This window comes from Vicia villosa, unplaced genomic scaffold, assembly GCF_029867415.1.
Source record: "Vicia villosa cultivar HV-30 ecotype Madison, WI unplaced genomic scaffold, Vvil1.0 ctg.000058F_1_1, whole genome shotgun sequence".
NCBI lineage: Eukaryota > Viridiplantae > Streptophyta > Magnoliopsida > Fabales > Fabaceae > Vicia > Vicia villosa.
In genome coordinates, this window is record NW_026704987.1 from 1,742,840 (window position 1) to 1,760,196 (window position 17,357).

The 17,357-nt window shown below is 36.5% G+C and overlaps 1 long non-coding RNA gene across 1 annotated transcript; it reads right to left on the minus strand.

Moving 5' to 3' along the window:
* Window positions 1–3,070: 3,070 nt before the first annotated feature.
* On the minus strand, window positions 3,071–4,961 carry LOC131623203 (uncharacterized). The gene is made up of 2 exons (XR_009290169.1): window positions 3,984–4,961; window positions 3,071–3,878 (listed from the first exon to the last, which is right to left on the minus strand). It is a non-coding gene; the product is annotated as an uncharacterized LOC131623203 (long non-coding RNA).
* Window positions 4,962–17,357: the final 12,396 nt, after the last annotated feature.

The window sequence follows — 17,357 nt, forward strand, 5'->3', positions numbered from 1 at the left end:
ATTCTTAAAGGGATGTTGAGAAAGTCAGAGCAATCGTATTTCCCACTTATGCTAGTGGAAGCAAAGGGTAAGAGACAAATGTCATCTTAATGCTTGATGTATCTAATCTATATCATCACATACATCTGTTTGATTTTGTTTGAAAACTTTTCATTATAAAACCTGGGTTGTGCCACTTATGGTTCTTAGAATGATAAAGATGTTTTTTATTTAGCCATCCCTGTGGCAAAAACAAGTTTGATTAGCCAGCCTTGTGGAAAAAACTTTTGATAAGTCAACCTTGTGACAAAAAGTTTTGATTAATCAGCCAGCCTTGTGGCAAAAACTTTTAATAAGTCAGCCTTATGACAAAAAGTTTTGATTAATCAGCCAGCCTTGTGGCAAAAGTTTCGACGAAGCCAGCCTTGTGGTAAAAACTTTGATTAATCAGCCAGCCTGGTGGCAAAAGGTTTGATTGATTAGCCAGCCTTGTGGCAAAAAGAAGTTGGGTTTTAATTGTTTGTGATGATATAGATGAGATACTCCTATCATAGAGATGATAAATGTCTAATCTCCTAGGGTATTTGTTTTGGATATTGGGGATGCTTATAAGAAGCCCGTGGGTCCTTGTACGAAGCCCAAGAGGAGGCTATCCGATGGTCCTTGTATTGTAAGCCCAAGAGAAGGCTATGGGAGGGACAATCGGGGGTCCTTGCATTGTAAGCCCAAGAGGAGGCTATGGAAGGGACAAGTCGTTTGTACGAAGGCCAAGAGGAGGCATCGTATAGTTGGTTTGAGCTCTTAGAGCGATTTCACCGAGAAACCATACTCTATGTCCTAACCTAAACTAGGGAGATTCTTTGCACGAAGCCCAATAGGAGGCTATGGGGAACCTAGTGATGTACTAAGTTGAACAAGTATATAATATGAACAAACACATGAACAAGTATGAACAAACATGAACAAGTATATGAACAAGCATATGACAAAGTGTGTGTATACAATGGAGTTTATGAAGGAAATATACCTATAAGGATGATCCGTTTGTATACACGGGGCTCGGGACTTATACTCAGTGAGAGGCCCATTGAGTTTATTCAAAATCTATGTAAACAAGTATTTACTAGGGAGGTTGGGACTTATACCTACATGGAGGCCCATGGTATTTTTGGGAAGATTTAAAGAAAACCTTCATTTTTGATTTGTTATTCGAGTTTAAAAATCAAATTGATCGAGGTATGTACAAAAAGGTGTATGTACAATGAAATACCTAATTTCATGTAAGGGAATGGGAATTATACCTATGTGGAGGCCCATGTTTTATTTATAAAACATGGTTGATTGTTTTGTTAAAGAGGTGCGAGGTTTCGTCGTTTGAAAACAGTTTAAGAGTTTTGTTTTGAAAGAAGTTTTCTGTTGAAAGAAAAAATGTACAAAGAGAAAGGGATGGGACTTACACTCTCTAATATTCAAGAGGCCCAGGAAGATTTTGACGAAAACCCTAATTTTTCATCTTGCTATTCGAGGGTTTAAATCAAATTGATTGCGGTATAAAAAGATAGGCATATATACAATGAAAAACCTAAATTTATACAAAGGAATGAGACTTATACCATAAGGGATGCCTAAGTTTGAAAAGAAAACCAAAGAAAATAGTTTTAATACTTATTTTTTGATTAACTATTTTTGTATACAAAAAATTATGTACAAAAAGGGTTTTGGGACTTACACTCTCTAATATTCAAGGGACCCATTGTTTTGAAAATGAGTTGCATGATTTGAAAGTGAATTGATTACTTCTGTGAAAACAGTTGATTGAGTTTTAGACTTACCTCGAAGAATGAGAAAATTGGATTTCTGAGTTTGAGGTTGTCATACCCCAGAATTTTCCCATTACATTTTCATACTCAAGATCATTTGAATATCAAAGTCACAATACTCGACTGGGTATACACTCTACTAAACAACAGCCTTCCAACTAGGGTTTTGGCTTTCTCAAAGAAAAATCATGTTCTGACAATTCAAGTGGACCTCATTACCTCTCATATGATTCAAAGAATCCTCATGTCAAGTTTCAAGCTCTGATTCATAAGATTGCTCAATCAAATAGTTCAAATGGTCAAAAGTCGACTAAGTTGACCTAAAAGTCAACTATGGTCAAACCACAGTCAAAACTTCTGATTTTTGGTCAACATCCTCATTATGAAGTATCATTCATCATTTGATCAAGGATTGATCATGATGCGGCGAAGAAAACTCCAAAATCATCAAAAACCTAAGTTTCTAAATTAGGGTTTTTAAGGAGAAAGTCAACCCAACTTTGACCAGCCATAACTTTCACATGGAACATCAAAAATTTCCCATCCAAAGCTTATTTTGAAGGAAATTGAATTCCCTACAACTTTGGCTCTCACATGCCAGGTCCAAAATTTCTTCATTTGGAAGATATAAGCCAATACATTACAGGTCCCTCTAAAGGATCGCGAAAAAACCATTTTTTTCTCAAAGCTCATAACTTGGACATGGTAGAATCAATTGAGATGAAACCAAAAGGAGCCTTTAGAGGACATCTTGAGCTTTCCAAAAAGTCCTAGAACACCTTCATATGATACAAATGGAAGGAGATATGAGGTGTACAAGTTGGTCAAAATTCAAGAAATACACAAAACCCTAATTGACCAATTTTGGACTTTTAAGTCAATAGGCTCAAGTTTTGGATTCTAAATATGAATATGATTCATAAAAGGGCCCGTTAACCAATTATCTTCTATTTCTTGATTTTATTTCATTTTTATTTTAATTAAGTCACTTAAACTCAAATAAATCAAATAAAATCACGAAAGAATGTGAGATTGATTTTCTACTTTTATTTGATAATAATAATAATAATAATAATAATAATAATAATAATAATAATAATAATAATAATAATAATAATAATAATAATAATAATAATAATAATAATAATAATAATAATAATAATAAATTATTATCTTGAGGACCCACCAAATGATCGCATAACATATTATGACTTTTATTTATTTATTTTTGAATTTATTTCACATAAAATTCAAGATTAAATCAAATAAAATCATTCAAAATTATGTGATTGATTTTTTGTGATCCAAATTGATTCATGAGGCCAAGGCAAAACGTGGAAGGCGAGATTGAAGAATAAAGTGATCAAAATAGAAGATTTCCATGCAAACAAAATCAATTCATTTTCAATATTCCCAAAGATTCAATCTCACGATTCTTTCCAAGTTTAGTTGCCCTAATTCTCTCCCATATATATAGCCAGCATACTCAACAATAAGAAAACAAATTGGGTGAAGAACATTAGGGTTTTAAGAGAACAAGGATTTCAAAGAAAGGTGCAAAATCGAATTTCAAGCCATGGCCATATTCAAGCAATTCTGAGGAATCAAACGATCTTCTGAGACATCCATGAGTAAGTACAGGTCCCAAGCAATGGCCAAGGCGAACTGAAACACATGCTCCACGAACTTAGTTTGCGTGAAATCATGTGAGATTCGTTTTCTCGTTTTCATCGTGTTTTTGATCAAACTAACCTTGCTAATGTTTCATCAAGTTGTATTAGAACAGGTTTGAAGAATCGTTAACAAGCTTCCATGGCTAGAACTCAATACACCATAGCTAGGGCACAAGTGTTTCTAGCTTCGGTTTCATTGATACAAGCACCTACGGTCCAAACGGAGACCACCATCAAACTCAGGGAGTATGGTTTAAGCAATCTGGGCGCCTTTCTTTGCATATTTGACGTGTTGTCTTTGAGTTTTAAAGTTGCAGAAAAAACGAAGGAATAATCGCAGGTGAAACCGCAGCAGGTTCCACAACAAATTCCGCAGGAAAGCTTTGAGAAGAAGATGAATATGAACCTGAAACTTTTACAGTTTTATATATTATTTATTGGATGTGTTACTATAATGACTAATTGACTGCATCACGCTTGGCTAAGGAAGGAACAAGTTAAGGTACATGACCTGCATTCAAACCCTGGCGCAGACATTTATTTTTACAAATTATCCCTTCACTGATCCAGTGCACCTCCCCACGCCTGCAAACCACGCGTCGTCAATTGATCACCATCAGATTACCAGATACTTAGATCCAACGCGGGAGAAGGTGCTGGTCCACCATAGACACTCAGCCATGTTTGTGTTGTATAATATTTTTCCAATGATATATTTTTCATCAAATTTTATACAACACAAACAAAAATATCTACGGCCAAAGTTCAATTTTTAAAAAGTAAAAAAAGTCAAATGTGGACAATCATTTAAGTACGGAGGGAGTACTGTGGAAATATGATATCTTGGATTTTGATTGTTGTGTCAAAGGTGAACTGTCGTGGACATACAATTGCATTATTGGATAATGTTTGAAATTTAATGCCTTGCTTGTGTTTATTCTTCACAGTCTAAGAATCATTTTGCTCGGATTGAACATGAAGCTACAACATCGAAAATTGGTGAAGATCAGTTGTTTTACTTTCAACAGAGAGGAATCGACTATGAGAATGCCATGTCGGCTATGATAGTTGGATTCTGTAGAGATGTAATCGATGATCTTCCATATGAATTTGCTTCAGAAACAAAACAGTTGTTGAGCCTGAAACTAAATAGATCTGTGGGTTAGGTTCCATAGCCGCTGGATGCTTTTGCTGCTGAAGATGTTATAGACTGTTTACTTGATGAATATGTAAAGAATACTTTAGTTCTTTAGTTTTTTTTTTTTGAATTAGGCAACAGTAAAATGGTAGCATTTTGCACCAACGGTGTTCTGCCATCATAATCTTTTTTGTTGGGATCGCTGAATTGAGTCCGTCCGTCAAATGGGACTTATGTAAAAATTCAAGTACACAAATAATAGAGAGAATGAGAGGAAGAGATAGTTTAATTCTCTTTTTATTTCTAAAACTGATACTTTTGTGAAGCATTGCCTACATGCCTTTATATAGATTTTGGAGTACATATACTTAGGAGCTAAGAAACTAAATGACTTGGTAGTTAAGAGACTTATTAAACAAGAAAATTTGAGGCGGTGCTGCAATAGTTTTTCTTAACATGTAAGCTAAACTCATAGCTTTTAGACACATGGCTTTCTAAATTCTTCTAGTAGATATTTAGTTAATTGTATACCTTTCTCAATGCTTCTACACATGCACCACTTGATTTAATTTCAACAGTGGTGGCTATCAAACATTTATCATAATATATTTCACCCAATATAGGTTATTGATAGGTGGAATTATTTTGTTATACCTTTTCAAATTTGTTTTCTATTTAAATATAAACCAGAATATGCAATTCTAACAGCAACCAAAAATAGAATGTAGTGTTTCATATAGCCACTTTAATTCTAGTTTTAGACGGTTAAAATGAAAACAAGTTAATGTAAAAAGAGATAAAAGAAACAATAATGAACTTGCAAACCAAGACTTGAAACCCTTGGTACTATTCGGTTTATGAGTCTGCTCTTTGTCTGTTTCGCAATGACATTTATTAATGTTTGCAATGTTTTTGTTTGTCGCAGGTGGTCCAAAAGCTGCATGCGTTGGTTGTGCCGGCTTTGCCGCATTTCCTGTCGTAATAGACAGTTTTTGGAGAGGCATCAATAAGTAAATTGACTAGGACCAATTTTGTTTTCTTCAATCATCATTTGATTTCTTAATGAAAATGTTGGTTTTCTTCAATCATAGTTTGATTTCTTGATGAAAATATTGTTTTCTTCAATCATAGTTTAATTTCGTGATGAAAATGTTTTCCCCATATTATAAAAGGAACATGATAGGGAGCAAACATATTACAGTGTAATTTGTTTGTATACAATGTCATTGGCGGATACATTTCTACGTTAGTATTGGAAAATTCTATGTATTACAAACTATTAATAATTGGGACCGGCTCTTTCAATTGTCTGGAACAACAAAAAAAGCAGTGCTAGTATTAATTAGGTCAGTGCTGTGAGATGCCAATAGGGTTTGTGCAAATTCCGGTTGGGGTGGCAGGTCCATTGTTGTTGGATGGAGTTGAGTATACAGTACCAGTGGCTACAACGGAGCGTTGTCTTGTTGCAAGTACTAATAGAGGGTATAAAGCTATTCATGCTCGTGGCGGAGCTTCGTCGGTTTTGCTTCGAGATGGAATGACTAGAGCACCTGTTGTTAGGTTTTCATCTGCTAAAAGAGCTGCTCAGTTGAAGTTTTACTTGGGTAACTAGTAAGTTGGAGTCTCTGTGTTGAAAGAAAATAAGTGAAATATGGATCACACATTCTCTATTTCAAGTAAAGACATAATTTAAAATGAGTGAAAAGCTAAGTTGCTAATTATTTTTCTGTTTAAATATCATTTTAAATGTTTTCTTTATTATTATTATTTTGCCTTTTGCCCAAAATAGGATTACTTCAAATAATCAGTGAATCATTCATACACTCATCCCTATTATTTTCATCTTAATTTTCAGGGTCAATCAAGAGTTCGAGGAAGATCAAGGCATTCAAGAATTTTTGTTAATTATTGTTCTCTCTTATTTTTTCCCTGTAATTCCCCCATCCCCACAGGTGTTTATTGTAATAGCGTAGGACATTTATCTTTTCGCCTTTAATTTCAGTATGATTTTAATTGCGTGGTTAGTAAATTAAGGAGTGCAAGCCTTGAAAATAAATTAGATCACTAATTAAAAGATAATATTATCTGAATATTAATCACGTGATTGATGCACACACCCACCTCTAGGGTAACGCCTCTTATTGCCTGTTGCCTTCGATTTCGATTAAATAGTCAAGTCCCTTCGAGCGTAGGGATACCTTAGCACATGCTGCCTATAAATTCAAATCATCATAGTCCCTCGGAATAAAAGATCATAGTCCCTTCGAGTTGCCTACGATAGAATGATCTCGTCCCTCGATGTTGCCTCGATAAATGATGATAGTCCCTTCGATTGCTAAGGTATCCTTGTTGTTGCCTAAATGACTATTATATCCTTCCCCGAGACTACATGCCCTCTTTATGGAAAGGGACAGTCTTGTGGTGAACGATTATTCTTGATGACCCGCACATCCAATTGAAAGACTTCCTGCCCTCTCATGGTATGGATAGACCCTTTCGCCCGAAAGACTTAAAGAACAAGAAAGACAACGTAGGGTAGGTAGTTCTTGATTGCTTGCTCAATACCAACAAATTCAAATTCTTTTCACACCTCCTTTTCAAAATACTTTCAAACAAGGCTACACTTATTTACAAGCTAAAGTCCTTAACGAAATCTTTTACTATTCACACACGACACTTTTCAAACAATTCAAACAAACAAGTGAGCTAATTAATTAAGAGCCCATGGAAAACCATGGATGCAAAGGGTGCCTTACACCTCCCCTTTGTATAACCTACCCCCCGAACTCAAAATCTTTCAAAGGTCTTTCCTGTTCTTTTTGCCTTTCCAATTGGATAAAATAAAAGTCGGTTGCGACTCTTGCTTACCGCGACATTTCGATTATAAAAGTCAGTTCACCGTATTACAGAACTGGCGACTCTGTTGGAGATTTAAATTCGATAAAAGATGGGTTACCTTAAAAGTTTAGGAATCATTTAAATGTTTTCTTTTGTTTGCTTTACTTGTTTTATTTTTTCAGGGTTGTTTTGGGAAAACTGAAGGACGAATCTTATTCTCGGATTCAAGAGCACTTAAGTTTAGGAGCGACATAGTCATGGAGACCCCCCTTGTGCATGCTTGGGGTTGGTCAAAATGAAGTTCGCACTTGAGTTAGGCCTCCACTGGTTATTGTATACCTCTTTTGCATGAGAGTGGTTTACGCATGTATCTTTGGGTGCGCCGGAGCTCAGGGACCTTTAGTCACCTTTAACCCATCTTAACTTTTAGGAACGTAGTGGGGGGCTATTCTTGGTGCATGCCAAGTTATGGTCGCTACCCGAAACTACAACTCAGATAGGTTATTTCTCAAAGTATCATTGCGTGGTATGCATGTACCATGTTCGAGGGTGCTTTAGAGGGGCTAACAATTCTGAGTAACTTGGTAGAACCCGTTGCTGATATCATCCTTATCCTTAGAAGTACCTTTGGGGAAGGGTAGTCACCTGGTCATACTTCATGCAAGCCTTTAAACTTAAGGACTCTTGTGTGACTTGTTTGTTATCTAACCTTCTATGTCCTTGCAGGATTTTCTTGTAGGACATGTCGTCCTCATTGCCTTATGCTTTAACCTTCTATTTCCTTGCAGGATTTTCCCGTAGAACAATTTAACCTTATGCTTTACTTAATGCATTGCATCTGCATGACATCATAACATCATAACATCACATGTTAACTAACCCTTTCAAGGATCTTCGGAATTTAGGGCGCACAATTTCAGGTGCTCTTATCAAGGACGGAATCCCTATCTAGGGGCAAGAGGATTTACTTTCCTCTGGCCATTTTCCTTCCAATTCAAAGACACATTACCTATCAAAGGGCAAGAGGATTAATTTTCCTCTGGCCACATACCTTCCATTTCAGAGACTCGATACCTATCAAGGGGCAAGAGGATTTATTTTCCTCTAGCCATATGCTTTCAAATTCAAAAGTACAAGTATCCCGAATCAGAGGCTATGACCCACTGGATATGGTGAGCTTGATTCTCAAAGAAAGACATTCAAAGACAGAAGTCAGAACTCTTCAGACAAAGACGCGACCAAACCATTTTCTAATGTTGCTAACTAAATTCCTAAATATCCTTGAAAAGATTGCATTTGCATTTATAACATCACATAAAACTAACTTTTCCTTTCAGGTCGACCAACTGATCAGACGAATATCATCAACAAATCAATCTTTATCAGATATACATTCCGGAAGCTCGAACCCCGGACATTCTGAAAATTCCAAACAAATGCACATTCTGGAAGCTTGACCCCTAGACATTTGAAACATTCTTATCAGATATACATTCCGGAAGCTCGAACCCCGGACATTCTGAAAATTCCTAATCAGATGAACATTCTGGAAGCTTGACCACCAGACTTCTGAAACATTCTTACAACTCTCTTCTTTTGACACTCATTCAAGACACATTTCAGAAACAATCATAATGAGATGAACATTCTGGAAGCTTGACCCCCAGACTTCTGAAACATTCCAATCAGATATACATTCCGGAAGCTCGAACCCCGGACATTCTGAAACATTCCTATCAGATACACATTCTGGAAGCTCGAACCCCGGATACTCTGAATCTCTACACCAGTTCCACAACAACGACGCAAGCCATATTCACCTAAGCTTCAATTCACCAAAATTAATATGTCGTCGGCTCAAACATTACAACATCCACTAAGGATCAGAGTGATTACTCTGAGGGATGCTCTTAAGAATTCTAACACCACTGGCTATAAACTCAATGCGAGGTGCGCATACCATTCCAACAGTCATGGACATTACACAAACAATTGTTGGACATTGAAGAATAAAATCCAAGGTCAGATCAATGACGCATAAATCAAGTTCAACCCTCCTGAAAACTCCTATGGAGATCACCGCTCCTATGCCTAGTCATGACAAGACTGATTGACGTCTAAACGGACGAACTTTTGGATCATTAGATCTACTTTCATTTGCATGTTTCTTTTCTGTTTGTTTAAACATTTGACTTATGATAGACATTATATGTTTTAATAATCATCATCAGTGCATTGCATATGTTTGTCTTGAATAAATTATTTCGCTATCACTCATTTTAAATTATGTCTTTACTTTGCATATGTTTTGTGATACTCAACTCCCCCTAAAGCTGTATACCTTTTGAGGGAGGATGACGAAAACGATACCGCAACCTCATATAGTATGCTTTTGAGCGGACTATGCTGACGGTGTACAGGCATTGTTTCAATTCCTAAAAAGTGGAGATATAAGGATGTTAATCACTCGACAACCCCTTTGAGCCTAAGAAGTAGAAGCTTCTTTCTTGTACTAATTAAAACCCTTGATCATAACCTGGGGCAGGGTAGTTCTCAGTTAATTTGGCTGTGCATTCTAAGAGAATCATTCAGTACGCCTTTCAACAAAGGTTTCAATCACAAGCGTTTATCCGCACACATCAAAAAAGTGTTGGAGATGTCGATCAAAAGCCAATGATGGTTCATCAATTACTAAGCAAGACAGTCAAAAGAAAGTGATGAATGAATGAAACAACATATATACAAAGAAAAGCCTGCTAGGTCAAAAAAAAAAAAGAAGACTTAGGCAAAAATCAAGGCATCCCGCTGACTGTAAACTCAAAATAGACAGTTCAGGCAAAAGTTAGGGATATCAAAAGGATGAAAACAGAGAAGTCAATAAATTCCTGAACAACACAATGTTGTGACTACCAAAAGGAAGAAGTGACTGCCATCTCAAAAAATTTCTCTTTGTTTGAAAACCACCATCATTATAAAATGTGCAAATCCAAAAGTCTCTTGGAAACTAAACGCATAAGTTGAATTAACTGAGCTTAGGATTGAAGATCATCACGAAGAGGGGTGGGTACAATCAAATTTTGAGCCTTTATCCTTTGTTTCTTAAACCGTGAACCGAGCCATGTTACAACCCTTAAAAGTCCTAACTGAAGCATGGTTAGTTCGAAAGCGTACTGTCACCAAAAAGGTATCCCTACTCCTTAAGGTTTACTACAAATGTTGAGTTGATATCCCGTTTTGACAAACACCACATTGTTACAAATAGTCTGTTTTTACAAATATCACACTTTTACATCTTTTGTTTTAATGTTTTCCGAAAAACTCAAGACAGACGTATGCATTGCATCTCATGAATTCATTATTAAACATATTCTGCTACATAATTTCAAATGTTAGCATCAGAAAGAACTTGTAACAGGGTACAACTAATGACTGAAAGTTATCCCGACAGACAAGATTACTCCAAGAAGCAGTGTCTCCTATGTATACAAGGGGCATGGCACGTTTGCTCAATCAATCTGGGAAAACCAAGTCAAGATTCGAAGAATCTCTCAAATGCCAAAAATTCAAAGGCGTACATCTCACGTGGGTTTCAAACTATCTCCCGATCAATCTGGGGCAACCAAGTCAAGATTTTGAGAATCTCTCAAGGATGCCAAAACAATCAGGGGCATGCATCCAAGTAGATATGGAGTTACTTCTCAACCAACATAGGACATTGTCATGGGCCTATGATTACTAGGGGCATGTCGCCCATAGTGCACATCTCATAAAGTCCTCGCGAGCCGAATCTTTCCAAAAGTTCCTACCAACTGGGGCAAATCTATGCAAGTCCAGTTTGACATCTTGATCAATATTTAGTGGCGTGTCCTAATTAAATCCAGGAATGGTAGTTACTATAATACTGGGGGCAACGTCTGATTTCACAAGATCATACCCCCACAGAGTAATCACTAAGAAGAGATCTTCAAACATATTCGTCCCAACAAAGACATGGCTCCCCAACAGAGTTTACATCTTCAACACTACCGGTTCTCCAACACTCTGCTCTTCTCCAACATGGTTTATTAATATCTCTAATCCCCAATCAGGGAACATCAAGTTACTGATCATCCCCAAGCAGAAATCATAAACACCCCAGCTGAGCATCTTCAAAACAAGATCAGACATTAAAATCACAAAGGCATAGAGATTTATTTTCTCAATCAAGACAACATAAATCACATATCATATGTCATAAACGTATTCATACATTGCATACATTACCTCGTAATGAATTCATCCATAACATACAAAGTTTCTCATTTATTTTGAGGGACTCATTACATAATACATGCATCATGACATTGCATAACTATACCTATTGCATGATACAGGTACCGACAAATGAACGAAATCTCCAACTTTCCAAGATCTAATTCAGCTACTACGAATGGTACTGACACGGTCAACGCTCGGAAATCTAATTCATTTACCACAAACGGTAATGACACAATCATTTTCAAAGATCTAATTCAGTTACTACGAACGGTACTAACACGGTCAACTCCCAGAGATCTAATTCTATCATCACGAACGGTGTAGACACGATCACTGACCTTCCCAGTCTAATTCAGTTACTACGAACAGGGATGACACGACAAGAGAATCTAATCATATCATCACGAATGATGTAGACACGATTATCTCTCCAAGATCTAATTCGGTTACTACGAACGGTACTGACACAATCAACTCTCAGAGATCTAATTCTATCATCACGAACGGTGTAGACACGATCACTGACCTTCCCAGTCTAATTCAATTACTACGAACAGTGCTGACACGACAAGAGAGCTAATTCTATCATCACGAACGATGTAGACACGATCATCTTTCCGAGATCAAATTCAAGTATTACAAATGGTACTGACACGATCAATCTCAAAGATCTAATTCATTTACTACGAACAGTAATGACCCGATCAACACTCAAACAACTACCTCTCAAAACACTCCAAACATGATCGAATGCATGATTTACTGGATGGCATCTTCAAGCCCATCCCCGTCATACACCTGGATGGCATCTTCAAGCTTATCTCCGACAAAAGTCCCTACTGCAGCTAGGGCAAATTTCTTGGTATTCTAGTGTTCAATCATCTTCCACCTTCAGATACCGACTGGCATACAAACCACTCTGCATCTTCAGGTTTAAGATAATTGAACAGGGGCAGCTGTCATACCCCAAAATTTGCCCATTACATTTTCATACTCAAGATCATTTGAATATCAAAGTCACAATACTCGACTGAGTATACACTCTCCTAAACAACAACCTTCCAACTAGGGTTTTGGCTTTCTCAAAGAAAAATCATGTTCTGACAATTCAAGTGGACCTCATTACCTCTCATATGATTCAAATAATCCTCATGTCAAGTTTCAAGCTCTGATTCATAAGATTGCTCAATCAAATAGTTCAAATGGTCAACAGTCGACTAAGTTGACCTAAAAATCAACTATGGTCAAACCACAGCCAAAACTTCAGATTTTTGGTCAACATCCTCATTATGAAGTATCATTCATCATTTGATCAAGGATTGATCATGATGCGGCGAAGAAAACTCCAAAATCATCAAAAACCTAAGTTTCTAAATTAGGGTTTTTAAGGAGAAAGACCACCCAACTTTGACCAGCCATAACTTTCACATGGAACATCAAAAATTTCCCATCCAAAGCTCATTTTGAAGGAAATTGAATTCCCTACAACTTTGGCTCTCACATGCCAGGTCCAAAATTTCTTCATTTGGAAGATATAAGCCATTACATTACAGGTCCCTCTAAAGGATCGCGAAAAAGCCATTTTTTCTCAAAGCTCATAACTTGGACATGGTAGACTCAATTGAGATGAAACCAAAAGGAGCCTTTAGAGGACATCTTGAGATTTCCAAAAAGTCCTAGAACACCTTCATATGATACAAATGGAAGGAGATATGAGGTGTACAAGTTGGTCAAAATTCAAGAAATACACAAAACCCTAATTGACCAATTTTGGACTTTTAAGTTCATAGGCTCAAGTTTTAGATTCTAAATATGAATATGATTCATAAAAGGGCCCATTAACCAATTATCTTCTATTTCTTGATTTTATTTCATTTTTATTTGAATTAAGTCACTTAAACTCAAATAAATCAAATAAAATCACGAAAGAATGTGAGATTGATTTTCTACTTTTATTTGATAAAAATAATAATAATAATAATAATAATAATAATAAATTATTATCTTGAGTACCCACCAAATGATCGCATAACATATTATGACTTTTATTTATTTATTTTTGAATTTATTTCACATAAAATTCAAGATTAAATCAAATAAAATCATTCAAAATTATGTGATTGATTTTTTGTGATCCAAATTGATTCATGAGGCCAAGGCAAAACGTGGAAGGAAAGATTGAAGAATAAAGTGATCAAAATAGAAGATTTCCATGCAAACAAAATCAAATCATTTTCAATATTCCCAAAGATTCAATCTCACGATTCTTTCCAAGTTTAGTTGCCCTAATTCTCTCCCATATATATAGCCAGCATACTCAACAATAAGAAAAAAAAATTAGGTGAAGAACATTAGGGTTTTAAGAGAACAAGGATTTAAAAGAAAGGTGCAAAATCGAATTTCAAGCCATGGCCATATTCAAGCAATTCTGAGGAATCAAACGATCTTCTGAGACATCCATGAGTAAGTACAGGTCCCAAGCAATGGCCAAGGCGAACTGAAACACATGCTCCACGAACTTAGTTTGCGTGAAATCATGGGAGATTCGTTTTCTCGTTTTCACCGTGTTTTTGATCAAACTAACCTTGCTAATGTTTCATCAAGATGTATTAGAACAGGTTTGAAGCATCGTTAACAAGCTTCCATGGCTAGAACTCAATACACCATAGCTAGGGCACAAGTGTTTCTAGCTTCAGTTTCATTGATACAAGCACCTACGGTCCAAACGGAGACCACCATCAAACTCAGGGAGTATGGTTTAAGCAATTTGGGCGTCTTTCTTTGCATATTTGACGTGTTGTTTTTGAGTTTTAAAGTTGCAGAAAAAACGAAGGAATAATTGCAGGTGAAACCGCAGCAGGTTCCACAACAAATTCCGCAGGAAAGCTTTGAGAAGAAGATGAATAGGAACCTGAAACTTTTACAGTTTTATATATTATTTATTGGATGTGTTACTATAATGACTAATTGACTGCAGCACGCTTGGCTAAGGAAGGAACAAGTTAAGGTACATGACCTGCGTTCAAACCCTGGCGCAGGCATTTATTTTTACAAATTATCCCTTAACCGATCCAGTGCACCTCCCAACGCCTGCAAACCACGCGTCGTCAATTGATCACCATCAGATTACCAGATACTCAAATCCAACGCGGGAGAAGGTGCTGGTCCACCATAGACACTCAGCCATGCACCACACCTAAGCAGAGCTAAGTATTTCCTAATTAATATTAATTTTTTTTATTATACAAATTCCTTTTTTTCTTTCTTCTATTCTTTTTTTTTTATTTATTTTCTAGCATAAGTTTTCTTATTTATTTTAAAGATTTATCATAAGTTATGTAAATAGTTTATAATTTATTTGTTTTAATCGAAAACTCGATTTTCCCCGATTTTATCAATAATTATTTTTGAACGATAAAAACTATCAGTTGTATATACTTAATTAATATAAAATTAATAATTAGGTTTTAGGTTTGTTAAACCTGATTCATTTATAAACCCTAGCTCAGGTAGATGTTGTCCATTAACTTAATATCCTTGTAGGTGTGGGGACTTTAATACACTAACCTTTCATTTTCATTCTTAAAATTTTCAGGGTTAATCAAAGGTTTTTCAGCCACGCGCCATATCAGTCGAAAAGCTAAGTTGCTAATTATTTTTCTGTTTAAATATCATTTTAAATGTTTTTTTTATTATTATTATTTTGCCTTTTGCCCAAAATAGGATTACTTCAAATAATCAGTGAATCATTCATACACTCATCCCTATTATTTTCATCTTAATTTTCAGGGTCAATCAAGAGTTCGAGGAAGATCAAGGCATTCAAGAATTTTTGTTAATTATTGTTCTCTCTTATTTTTTCCCTTTAATTCCCCCATCCCCACAGGTGTTTATTGTAATAGCGTAGGACATTTATCTTTTCGCCTTTAATTTCCGTACGATTTTAATTGCGTGGTTAGTAAATTAAGGAGTGCAGGCCTTGAAAATAAATTAGATCACTAATTAAAAGATAATATTATCTGAATATTAATCACGTGATTGGTGCACACACCCACCTCTAGGGTAACGCCTCTTATTGCCTGTTGCCTTCGATTTTGATTAAATAGTCAAGTCCCTTCGAGCGTAGGGATACCTTAGCACATGCTGCCTACAAATTCAAATCATCATAGTCCCTCGGAATAAAAGATCATAGTCCCTTCGAGTTGCCTACGATAGAATGATCTCGTCCCTCGATGTTGCCTCGATAAATGATGATAGTCCCTTCGATTGCTAAGGTATCCTTGTTGTTGCCTAAATGACTAATATATCCTTCCCCGAGACTACCTGCCCTCTTTATGGCAAGGGACAGTCTTGTGGTGAACGATTATTCTCGATGACCCGCACATCCAATTGAAAGACTTCCTGCCCTCTCATGGTATGGATAGACCCTTTCTCCCGAAAGACTTAAAGAACAAGAAAGACAACGTAGGGTAGGTAGTTCTTGATTGCTTGCTCAATACCAACAAATTCAAATTCTTTTCACACCTCCTTTTCAAAATTTTCAAAAAAGGCTAGGCTTATTTACAAGCTAAAGTCCTTAACGAAATCTTTTACTATTCACACACGACACTTTTAAAACAATTCAAACAAACAAGTGAGCTAAGCAATTAAGAGCCCATGGAAAACCATGGATGCAAAGGGTGCCTTACACCTTCCCTTTGTATAACCTACCCCCCGAACTCAAAATCTTTCAAAGGTCTTTCCTGTTCTTTTTGCCTTTCCAATTGGATAAAATAAAAGTCGGTGGCGACTCTTGGTTACCGCAAAATTTCGATTATAAAACTACTCCAGTCCACCCCTGACAAGGTGATTTACCTCAACCGAGGATTTAATCCACTAATCTCAACAGATTACAATGGTTATCCACTTAGGCCACGACTAAGTCCTCTAGAGTCTCCTGATCATAACCTGATCACTCTAGGAACAACTGCTTAGACACAAGATAAGACTTTCTAGAGTATCCTGACACCACGTGATCACTCTAGTTACAACTGCTTAGACACAAGCTAAGACTTCTGTAGCAACCTGCCCTAAAAATTTAGCTTTTAGAGTCGCCACCTATTCTGAAGGGCGAATAGGAAACCCTACGCAGTTAAGAGATCGGGGTAAGTTATTATAATCAGGTCGAGGGATGGTAATAAGCACCCTCAACCCTTTCCTATTGGCTTTGAATCTATGGCAAAGGTTTATGGCTAAAATATTAGGATTTAATAGCTAAAGAATTGAATAGGGTAAAAATTGAGATTTTAGGGTTGGGGACTCGCCTTGGTTATCCAAGTGCCTACGTATCTCCTTATGGAGAATCAGAGTCAACGTAGTTCGGGCACAGGGTTGTACGCCTTAGAATTGAATTTGTGGTTTGAAATTGATTAAAGGCTTTTTGAGTGGCCTATTCGCAGTTTTGAATTAGGATGAAAATCCGTAGTTTGATTTGAGGTGTTTTGAATGTTTTAAGTTTTGGGCGTACAACCCTGATTTGATATGGCACCGTTAGATGCGATGACCAATAGATTTGGTCAGTATAGCTAACGGATTAAGGGGCATTGCTGGTTACTCAGATCGATAGATTGATCGTCGCGGACAGCAAATTGACTGTGTTTTAATTTGCGTATA